This window comes from Microchirus variegatus, assembly GCF_963457635.1.
Source record: "Microchirus variegatus genome assembly, chromosome: 18".
Classification (NCBI taxonomy): domain Eukaryota; kingdom Metazoa; phylum Chordata; class Actinopteri; order Pleuronectiformes; family Soleidae; genus Microchirus; species Microchirus variegatus.
Window position 1 is genome coordinate 22,341,995 of NC_139819.1, and position 11,960 is coordinate 22,353,954.

Consider the following 11,960-nt stretch of genomic DNA (forward strand, 5'->3'; position numbering starts at 1 on the left):
AAATGTTTTTCAGAAAAATTGTCAGAATCAAAAACGACATAGTATAGTATGTCGTTTTTGTCCAATTTTGGACCAAATTTTTTTTCTCCAAAAATGGTCACATTTTGGAGATATAGTATAGATTGATGTACTACATAGTATAGTGTGACGTTTTTGTCAAGTTTTGCACCAAAAAAACGTTTTTCAAAAAACTGGTCAGATTTTGGACGACATAGTATAGTATGTCGTTTTTGTCCAATTTTGGACCAAATTTTTTTTCTCCAAAAATGGTCACATTTTGGAGACATAGTATAGTATGACGTACTGCATAGTATAGTGTGACGTTTTTGTCAAGTTTTGGACCAAAAAAACGTTTTTCAGAAAAACTGGTCAGATTTTGGACGACATAGTATAGTATGTCGTTTTTGTCCAATTTTGGACCAAATTTTTTTCTCCAAAAATGGTCACATTTTAGAGATATAGTATAGATTGATGTACTACATAGTTTAGTGTGACGTTTTTGTCAAGTTTTGGACCAAAAAAACGTTTTTCAAAAAACTGGTCAGATTTTGGACGACATAGTATAGTATGTCGTTTTTGTCCAATTTTGGACCAAATTTTTTTTCTCCAAAAATGGTCACATTTTGGAGACATAGTATAGTATGACGTACTGCATAGTATAGTGTGACGTTTTTGTCAAGTTTTGGACCAAAAAAATGTTTTTCAGAAAAATTGTCAGAATCAAAAACGACATAGTATAGTATGTCGTTTTTGTCCAATTTTGGACCAAATTTTTTTTCTCCAAAAATGGTCACATTTTGGAGATATAGTATAGATTGATGTACTACATAGTATAGTGTGACGTTTTTGTCAAGTTTTGGACCAAAAAAACGTTTTTCAAAAAACTGGTCAGATTTTGGACGACATAGTATAGTATGTCGTTTTTGTCCAATTTTGGACCAAATTTTTTTTCTCCAAAAATGGTCACATTTTGGAGACATAGTATAGTATGACGTACTGCATAGTATAGTGTGACGTTTTTGTCAAGTTTTGGACCAAAAAAATGTTTTTCAGAAAAATTGTCAGAATCAAAAACGACATAGTATAGTATGTCGTTTTTGTCCAATTTTGGACCAAATTTTTTTTCTCCAAAAATGGTCACATTTTGGAAACATAGTATAGTATGACGTACTACATAGTATAGTGTGACGTTTTTGTCAAGTTTTGGACCAAAAAAACGTTTTTCAAAAAACTGGTCAGATTTTGGACGACATAGTATAGTATGTCGTTTTTGTCCAATTTTGGACCAAATTTTTTTTCTCCAAAAATGGTCACATTTTGGAGACATAGTATAGTATGACGTACTGCATAGTATAGTGTGACGTTTTTGTCAAGTTTTGGACCAAAAAAATGTTTTTCAGAAAAATTGTCAGAATCAAAAACGACATAGTATAGTATGTCGTTTTTGTCCAATTTTGGACCAAATTTTTTTTCTCCAAAAATGGTCACATTTTGGAGATATAGTATAGATTGATGTACTACATAGTATAGTGTGACGTTTTCATCAAGTTTTGGACCACATTCTGGGGGCAGCGGTGGCTCACTTGGTAGAGCATCTACCCCATATGCTGAATTTGTAGTCCTCGCTGCAGGTGATCCTGGTTCGAATCCTGCAACAAGCGGTCTTTCATGTGTGTCATCCACCATCTCTCTGTCTCTCTCCACTGTACTATCATTAAAAGCAAAAGGGCCCAAACAAATATATATCTATATAAAAAAAGATCACTTTTTGGACGACATAGTATAGTATGTCGTTTTTGTCCAATTTTGAACCAAATTTTTTTTCTCCAAAAATGGTCACATTTTGGAGACATAGTATAGTATGACGTACTGCATAGTATAGTGTGACGTTTTTTTCAAGTTTTGGACCAAAAAAACGTTTTTCCAAAAAGTTGTCAGAATCAAAAACGACATAGTAGAGTATGTCGTTTTTGTCCAATTTTGGACCAAATTTTTTTTCTCCAAAAATGGTCACATTTTGGAGACATAGTATAGTATGACGTACTGCATAGTATAGTATGACGTTTTTGTCAATTTTGGACCAAAAAAACGTTTTTCCAAAAAGTTGTCAGAATCAAAAACGACATAGTATAGTATGTCGTTTTTGTCCAATTTTGGACCAAATTTTTTTTCTCCAAAAATGGTCACATTTTGGAGATATACTATAGTATGACGTACTGCATAGTATAGTGTGACGTTTTTTTCAAAATTTGGACCAAAAAAACGTTTTTCAAAAAACTGGTCAGATTTTGGACGACATAGTATAGTATGTCGTTTTTGTCCAATTTTGGACCAAATTTTTTTTCTCCAAAAATGGTCACATTTTGGAGACATAGTATAGTATGACGTACTGCATAGTATAGTGTGACGTTTTTGTCAAGTTTTGGACCAAAAAAATGTTTTTCAGAAAAATTGTCAGAATCAAAAACGACATAGTATAGTATGTCGTTTTTGTCCAATTTTGGACCCAATTTTTTTTCTCCAAAAATGGTCACATTTTGGCGACATACTATAGTATGACATACTGCATAGTATAGTGTGACGTTTTTGTCAATTTTGGACCAAAAAAACGTTTTTCAAAAAAATTGTCAGAATCAAAAACGACATAGTATAGTATGTCGTTTTTGTCCAATTTTGGACCAAATTTTTTTTCTCCAAAAATGGTCACATTTTGGAGATATAGTATAGATTGATGTACTACATAGTATAGTGTGACGTTTTTGTCAAGTTTTGGACCAAAAAAATGTTTTTCAGAAAAATTGTCAGAATCAAAAACGACATAGTATAGTATGTCGTTTTTGTACAATTTTGGACCAAATTTTTTTTCTCCAAAAATGGTCACATTTTGGAGATATAGTATAGATTGATGTACTACATAGTATAGTGTGACGTTTTTGTCAAGTTTTGGACCAAAAAAACGTTTTTCAAAAAACTGGTCAGATTTTGGACGACATAGTATAGTATGTCGTTTTTGTCCAATTTTGGACCAAATTTTTTTTCTCCAAAAATGGTCACATTTTGGAGACATAGTATAGTATGACGTACTGCATAGTATAGTGTGACGTTTTTGTCAAGTTTTGGACCAAAAAAACGTTTTTCAGAAAAACTGGTCAGATTTTGGACGACATAGTATAGTATGTCGTTTTTGTCCAATTTTGGACCAAATTTTTTTCTCCAAAAATGGTCACATTTTGGAGATATAGTATAGATTGATGTACTACATAGTATAGTGTGACGTTTTTGTCAAGTTTTGGACCAAAAAAACGTTTTTCAAAAAACTGGTCAGATTTTGGACGACATAGTATAGTATGTCGTTTTTGTCCAATTTCGGACCAAATTTTTTTTCTCCAAAGATGGTCACATTTTGGAGACATAGTATAGTATGACGTACTGCATAGTATAGTATGACGTTTTTGTCAATTTTGGACCAAAAAAACGTTTTTCAAAAAAATTGTCAGAATCAAAAACGACATAGTATAGTATGTCGTTTTTGTCCAATTTTGGACCCAATTTTTTTTCTCCAAAAATGGTCACATTTTGGCGACATACTATAGTATGACATACTGCATAGTATAGTGTGACGTTTTTGTCAATTTTGGACCAAAAAAACGTTTTTCAAAAAAATTGTCAGAATCAAAAACGACATAGTATCGTATGTCGTTTTTGTCCAATTTTGGACCAAATTTTTTTTCTCCAAAAATGGTCACATTTTGGAGATATAGTATAGATTGATGTACTACATAGTATAGTGTGACGTTTTTGTCAAGTTTTGGACCAAAAAAATGTTTTTCAGAAAAATTGTCAGAATCAAAAACGACATAGTATAGCATGTCGTTTTTGTACAATTTTGGACCAAATTTTTTTTCTCCAAAAATGGTCACATTTTGGAGATATTGTATAGATTGATGTACTACATAGTATAGTGTGACGTTTTTGTCAAGTTTTGGACCAAAAAACGTTTTTCAAAAAACTGGTCAGATTTTGGACGACATAGTATAGTATGTCGTTTTTGTCCAATTTTGGACCAAATTTTTTTTCTCCAAAAATGGTCACATTTTGGAGACATAGTATAGTATGACGTACTGCATAGTATAGTGTGACGTTTTTGTCAAGTTTTGGACCAAAAAAACGTTTTTCAGAAAAACTGGTCAGATTTTGGACGACATAGTATAGTATGTCGTTTTTGTCCAATTTTGGACCAAATTTTTTTTCTCCAAAAATGGTCACATTTTGGAGACATAGTATAGTATGACGTACTGCATAGTATAGTGTGACGTTTTTGTCAAGTTTTGGACCAAAAAAATGTTTTTCAGAAAAATTGTCAGAATCAAAAACGACATAGTATAGTATGTCGTTTTTGTACAATTTTGGACCAAATTTTTTTTCTCCAAAAATGGTCACATTTTGGAGATATAGTATAGATTGATGTACTACATAGTATAGTGTGACGTTTTTGTCAAGTTTTGGACCAAAAAAACGTTTTTCAGAAAAACTGGTCAGATTTTGGACGACATAGTATAGTATGTCGTTTTTGTCCAATTTTGGACCAAATTTTTTTCTCCAAAAATGGTCACATTTTGGAGATATAGTATAGATTGATGTACTACATAGTATAGTGTGACGTTTTTGTCAAGTTTTGGACCAAAAAAACGTTTTTCAAAAAACTGGTCAGATTTTGGACGACATAGTATAGTATGTCGTTTTTGTCCAATTTTGGACCAAATTTTTTTTCTCCAAAAATGGTCACATTTTGGAGACATAGTATAGTATGACGTACTGCATAGTATAGTGTGACGTTTTTGTCAAGTTTTGGACCAAAAAAATGTTTTTCAGAAAAATTGTCAGAATCAAAAACGACATAGTATAGTATGTCGTTTTTGTCCAATTTTGGACCAAATTTTTTTTCTCCAAAAATGGTCACATTTTGGAGATATAGTATAGATTGATGTACTACATAGTATAGTGTGACGTTTTTGTCAAGTTTTGGACCAAAAAAACGTTTTTCAAAAAACTGGTCAGATTTTGGACGACATAGTATAGTATGTCGTTTTTGTCCAATTTTGGACCATATTTTTTTTTCTCCAAAAATGGTCACATTTTGGAGACATAGTATAGTATGACGTACTGCATAGTATAGTGTGACGTTTTTGTCAAGTTTTGGACCAAAAAAATGTTTTTCAGAAAAATTGTCAGAATCAAAAACGACATAGTATAGTATGTCGTTTTTGTCCAATTTTGGACCAAATCTTTTTTTCTCCAAAAATGGTCACATTTTGGAGATATAGTATAGATTGATGTACTACATAGTATAGTGTGACGTTTTTGTCAAGTTTTGGACCAAAAAAACGTTTTTCAAAAAACTGGTCAGATTTTGGACGACATAGTATAGTATGTAGTTTTTGTCCAATTTCGGACCAAATTTTTTTTCTCCAAAAATGGTCACATTTTGGAGACATAGTATAGTATGACGTACTGCATAGTATAGTATGACGTTTTTGTCAATTTTGGACCAAAAAAATGTTTTTCAGAAAAATTGTCAGAATCAAAAACGACATAGTATAGTATGTCGTTTTTGTCCAATTTTGGACCAAATTTTTTTTCTCCAAAAATGGTCACAATTTGGCGACATACTATAGTATGACGTACTGCATAGTATAGTGTGACGTTTTTTTCAAGTTTTGGACCAAAAAAACGTTTTTCCAAAAAGTTGTCAGAATCAAAAACGACATAGTATAGTATGTCGTTTTTGTCCAATTTTGGACCAAATTTTTTTTCTCCAAAAATGGTCACATTTTGGAGACATAGTATAGTATGACGTACTGCATAGTATAGTATGACGTTTTTGTCAATTTTGGACCAAAAAAACGTTTTTCAAAAAAATTGTCAGAATCAAAAACGACATAGTATAGTATGTCGTTTTTGTCCAATTTTGGACCAAATTTTTTTTCTCCAAAAATGGTCACATTTTGGAGACATACTATAGTATGACGTACTGCATAGTATAGTGTGACGTTTTTTTCAAAATTTGGACCAAAAAAACGTTTTTCAAAAAACTGGTCAGATTTTGGACGACATAGTATAGTATGTAGTTTTTGTCCAATTTTGGACCAAATTTTTTTTCTCCAAAAATGGTCACATTTTGGAGATATAGTATAGATTGATGTACTACATAGTATAGTGTGACGTTTTTGTCAAGTTTTGGACCAAAAAAACGTTTTTCAAAAAACTGGTCAGATTTTGGACGACATAGTATAGTATGTAGTTTTTGTCCAATTTCGGACCAAATTGTTTTTTCTCCAAAAATGGTCACATTTTGGAGACATAGTATAGTATGACGTACTGCATAGTATAGTGTAACGTTTTTGTCAATTTTGGACCAAAGAAACGTTTTTCCAAAAAATTGTCAGAATCAAAAACGACATAGTATAGTATGTCGTTTTTGTCCAATTTTGGACCAAATTTTTTTTCTCCAAAAATGGTCACATTTTGGAGACATAGTATAGTATGACGTACTGCATAGTATAGTATGACGTTTTTGTCAATTTTGGACCAAAAAAACGTTTTTCAAAAAAATTGTCAGAATCAAAAACGACATAGTATAGTATGTCGTTTTTGTCCAATTTTGGACCAAATTTTTTTTCTCCAAAAATGGTCACATTTTGGAGATATAGTATAGATCAGGGGTCACCAACCTTTTTGAGACAGAGAGCTACCTTAAGGGTAAAAAATAATATGGAGGGCTACCATATAATATTTTTTTGTTTGTTTACCATTTAAATGATTAATATTATGCATTCAACTGCATACACATTCCTTCCAGTGCTTAATCCTAACGATTACCAGTTTTTATAAACAATATCAAAGATATTTTACTGACAAATCATACGGATACATGCAAGTGAGGTGAAGTGAAGTGAGCCCGCGGGCACCGTATTGGCTGCCCGCGGGCTACCAGGTGCCCGCGGGCACCACGTTGGTGACCCCTGGTATAGATTGATGTACTACATAGTATAGTGTGACGTTTTTGTCAAGTTTTGGACCAAAAAAACGTTTTTCAAAAAACTGGTCAGATTTTGGACGACATCGTATAGTATGTCGTTTTTGTCCAATTTTGGACCAAATTTTTTTTCTCCAAAAATGGTCACATTTTGGAGACATAGTATAGTATGACGTACTGCATAGTATAGTGTGACGTTTTTGTCAAGTTTTGGACCAAAAAAATGTTTTTCAGAAAAATTGTCAGAATCAAAAACGACATAGTATAGTATGTCGTTTTTGTCCAATTTTGGACCAAATTTTTTTTCTCCAAAAATGGTCACATTTTGGAGACATAGTATAGTATGACGTTCTGCATAGTATAGTGTGACGTTTTTGTCAAGTTTTGGACCAAAAAAAGTTTTTCCAAAAAATTGTCAGAATCAAAAACGACATAGTATAGTATGTCATTTTTGTCCAATTTTTGACCAAATTTTTTTTCCTCCAAAAATGGTCACATTTTGGAGACATAGTATAGTATGACGTTCTGCATAGTATAGTGTGACGTTTTTGTCAAGTTTTGGACCAAAAAAATGTTTTTCAAAAAAATTTGTCAGAATCAAAAACGACATAGTATAGTATGTCGTTTTTGTCCAATTTTGGACCAAATTTTTTTTCTCCAAAAATGGTCACATTTTGGAGACATACTATCGTATGACGTACTGCATAGTATAGTGTGACGTTTTTTTCAAAATTTGGACCAAAAAAACGTTTTTCAAAAAACTGGTCAGATTTTGGACGACATAGTATAGTATGTCGTTTTTGTCCAATTTTGGACCAAATTTTTTTTCTCCAAAAATGGTCACATTTTGGAGATAACGTATAGTATGACGTACTACATAGTATAGTGTGACGTTTTTGTCAAGTTTTGGACCAAAAAAACGTTTTTCAAAAAACTGGTCAGATTTTGGACGACATAGTATAGTATGTCGTTTTTGTCCAATTTTGGACCAAATTTTTTTTCTCCAAAAATGGTCACATTTTGGAGACATAGTATAGTATGACGTACTGCATAGTATAGTGTGACGTTTTTGTCAAGTTTTGGACCAAAAAAATGTTTTTCAGAAAAATTGTCAGAATCAAAAACGACATAGTATAGTATGTCGTTTTTGTCCAATTTTGGACCAAATTTTTTTTCTCCAAAAATGGTCACATTTTGGCGACATACTATAGTATGACATACTGCATAGTATAGTGTGACGTTTTTGTCAAGTTTTGGACCAAAAAAAGTTTTTCCAAAAAATTGTCAGAATCAAAAACGACATAGTATAGTATGTCGTTTTTGTCCAATTTTTGACCAAATTTTTTTTCTCCAAAAATGGTCACATTTTGGAGACATAGTATAAGTATGACGTACTGCATAGTATAGTGTGACGTTTTCATCAAGTTTTGGACCAGATTCTGGGGGCAGCGGTGGCTCACTTGGTAGAGCATCTACCCCATATGCTGAAGCTGTAGTCCTCGCTGCAGGTGATCCTGGTTCGAATTCTGCACCAAGCGGTCTTTCCTGTGTGTCATCCACCATCTCTCTGTCTCCCGTTTCCTGTCTCTCTCCACTATACTATCATTAAAGGCAAAAAGGCCCAAATAAATATATATATATAAAAAAAGATCACTTTTTGGACGACATAGTATATATATAGCATTTCGTTTTTGTCCAATTTTGGACCAAATTATTTTTTACCAAAAATGGTCACATTATGGACGACATAGTATAATATGACGTACTACATAGTATAGTGTGACGTTTTTGTCAAGTTTTGGACCAAAAAAACGTTTTTAAAAATAATGGTCAGATTTTGGACGACATAGTATAGTATGTCGTTTTTGTCCAATTTTGGACCAATTTTATTTTTTTACAAAAATGGTCACATTATGGACGACATAGTATAGTATGACGTACTACCTAGTATAGTATGACGTTTTTGTCAAGTTTTGGACCAAAACATCGTTTTTCAAAAAATGGTCAGATTTTGGACGACATAGTATAGTAGGACGTACTACATAGTATAGTATGACGTTTTTGTTAAGTTTTGGACCATAAAAAGGTTTTTCAAAAAAATTATCAGATTTTGGACGACATAGTATAGTATGTCGTTTTTGACAAATTTTAGACCAATTTTTTTTTTCCAAAAATGGTCACATTATGGACGACATAGTATAGTAGGACGTACTACATAGTATAGTATGACATTTTTGTCAAGATTTGGACCATAAAAAGGTTTTTCAAAATAATGGTCAGATTTTGGACAACATAGTATAGTATGTCGTTTTTGTCCAATTTTGGACCAATTTTTTTTTTCCAAAAATGGTCACATTATGGACGACATAGTTTAGTAGGACGTACTACATAGTATAGTGTGACGTTTTTGTCAAGTTTTGGACCAAAAAAACGTTTTTCAAAAAAATGGTCAGATTTTGGACGACATAGTATAGTAGGACGTACTACATAGTATAGTGTGACGTTTTTGTCAAATTTTGGACCAATTTTTTTTTTTCCAAAAATGGTCACATTATGGACGACATAGTATAGTAGGACATACTACATAGTATAGTATGACGTTTTTGTCAAGTTTTGGACCATAAAAAGGTTTTTCAAAAAAATTATCAGTTTTTGGACGACATAGTATAGTATGTCGTTTTTGACAAATTTTGGACCAAATTATTTTTTCCAAAAATGGTCACATTATGGACGACATAGTATAGTAGGTCGTACTACATAGTATAGTAGGACGTACTACATTGTATAGTGTGACGTTTTTGCCAAGTTTTGGACCAAAAAAACGTCTTTCAAAAAAATGGTCAGATTTTGGACGACATAGTATAGTATGTCGTTTTTGTCAAATTTTGGACCAATCTTTTTTTTTCCAAAAATGGTCACATTATGGACGACAAAGTATAGTAGGACATACTACATAGTATAGTATGACGTTTTTGTCAAGTTTTGGACCATAAAAAGGTTTTTCAAAAAAATTATCAGTTTTTGGACGACATAGTATAGTATGTCGTTTTTGACAAATTTTGGACCAAATTATTTTTTCCAAAAATGGTCACATTATGGACGACATAGTATAGTAGGACGTACTACATAGTATAGTAGGACGTACTACATTGTATAGTGTGACGTTTTTGCCAAGTTTTGGACCAAAAAAACGTCTTTCAAAAAAATGGTCAGATTTTGGACGACATAGTATAGTATGTCGTTTTTGTCAAATTTTGGACCAATCTTTTTTACCAAAAATGGTCACATCATGGACGACATAGTATAGTAGGACGTACTACATAGTATATTATGACGTTTTTGTCAAGTTTTGGACCATAAAAAGGGTTTTCAAAAAAATTATCAGATTTTGGAAGACATAGTATAGTATGTCGTTTTTGTCAAATTTTGGAAACAATTTTTTTTCCAAAAATAGTCACATTATGGACGACATAGTATAGTAGGACGTTCTACATAGTATAGTGTGACGTTTTTGTCAAGTTTTGGACCAAAAAAACGTTTTTCAAAAAAATGGTCAGATTTTGGACGACATAGTATAGTAGGACGTACTACATAGTATAGTGTGACGTTTTTGTCAAATTTTGGACCAATTTTTTTTTTTCCAAAAATGGTCACATTATGGACGACATAGTATAGTAGGACATACTACATAGTATAGTATGACGTTTTTGTCAAGTTTTGGACCATAAAAAGGTTTTTCAAAAAAATTATCAGTTTTTGGACGACATAGTATAGTATGTCGTTTTTGACAAATTTTGGACCAAATTATTTTTTCCAAAAATGGTCACATTATGGACGACATAGTATAGTAGGTCGTACTACATAGTATAGTAGGACGTACTACATTGTATAGTGTGACGTTTTTGCCAAGTTTTGGACCAAAAAAACGTCTTTCAAAAAAATGGTCAGATTTTGGACGACATAGTATAGTATGTCGTTTTTGTCAAATTTTGGACCAATCTTTTTTTTTCCAAAAATGGTCACATTATGGACGACAAAGTATAGTAGGACATACTACATAGTATAGTATGACGTTTTTGTCAAGTTTTGGACCATAAAAAGGTTTTTCAAAAAAATTATCAGTTTTTGGACGACATAGTATAGTATGTCGTTTTTGACAAATTTTGGACCAAATTATTTTTTCCAAAAATGGTCACATTATGGACGACATAGTATAGTAGGACGTACTACATAGTATAGTAGGACGTACTACATTGTATAGTGTGACGTTTTTGCCAAGTTTTGGACCAAAAAAATGTCTTTCAAAAAAATGGTCAGATTTTGGACGACGTAGTATAGTATGTCGTTTTTGTCAAATTTTGGACCAATCTTTTTTACCAAAAATGGTCACATCATGGACGACATAGTATAGTAGGACGTACTACATAGTATATTATGACGTTTTTGTCAAGTTTTGGACCATAAAAAGGGTTTTCAAAAAAATTATCAGATTTTGGAAGACATAGTATAGTATGTCGTTTTTGTCAAATTTTGGAAACAATTTTTTTTCCAAAAATAGTCACATTATGGACGACATAGTATAGTAGGACGTTCTACATAGTATAGTGTGACGTTTTTGTCAAGTTTTGGACCAAAAAAACGTTTTTCAAAAAAATGGTCAGATTTTGGACGACATAGTATAGTAGGACGTACTACATAGTATAGTGTGACGTTTTTGTCAAATTTTGGACCAATTTTTTTTTTTCCAAAAATGGTCACATTATGGACGACATAGTATAGTAGGACATACTACATAGTATAGTATGACGTTTTTGTCAAGTTTTGGACCATAAAAAGGTTTTTCAAAAAAATTATCAGTTTTTGGACGACATAGTATAGTATGTCGTTTTTGACAAATTTTGGACCAAATTATTTTTTCCAAAAA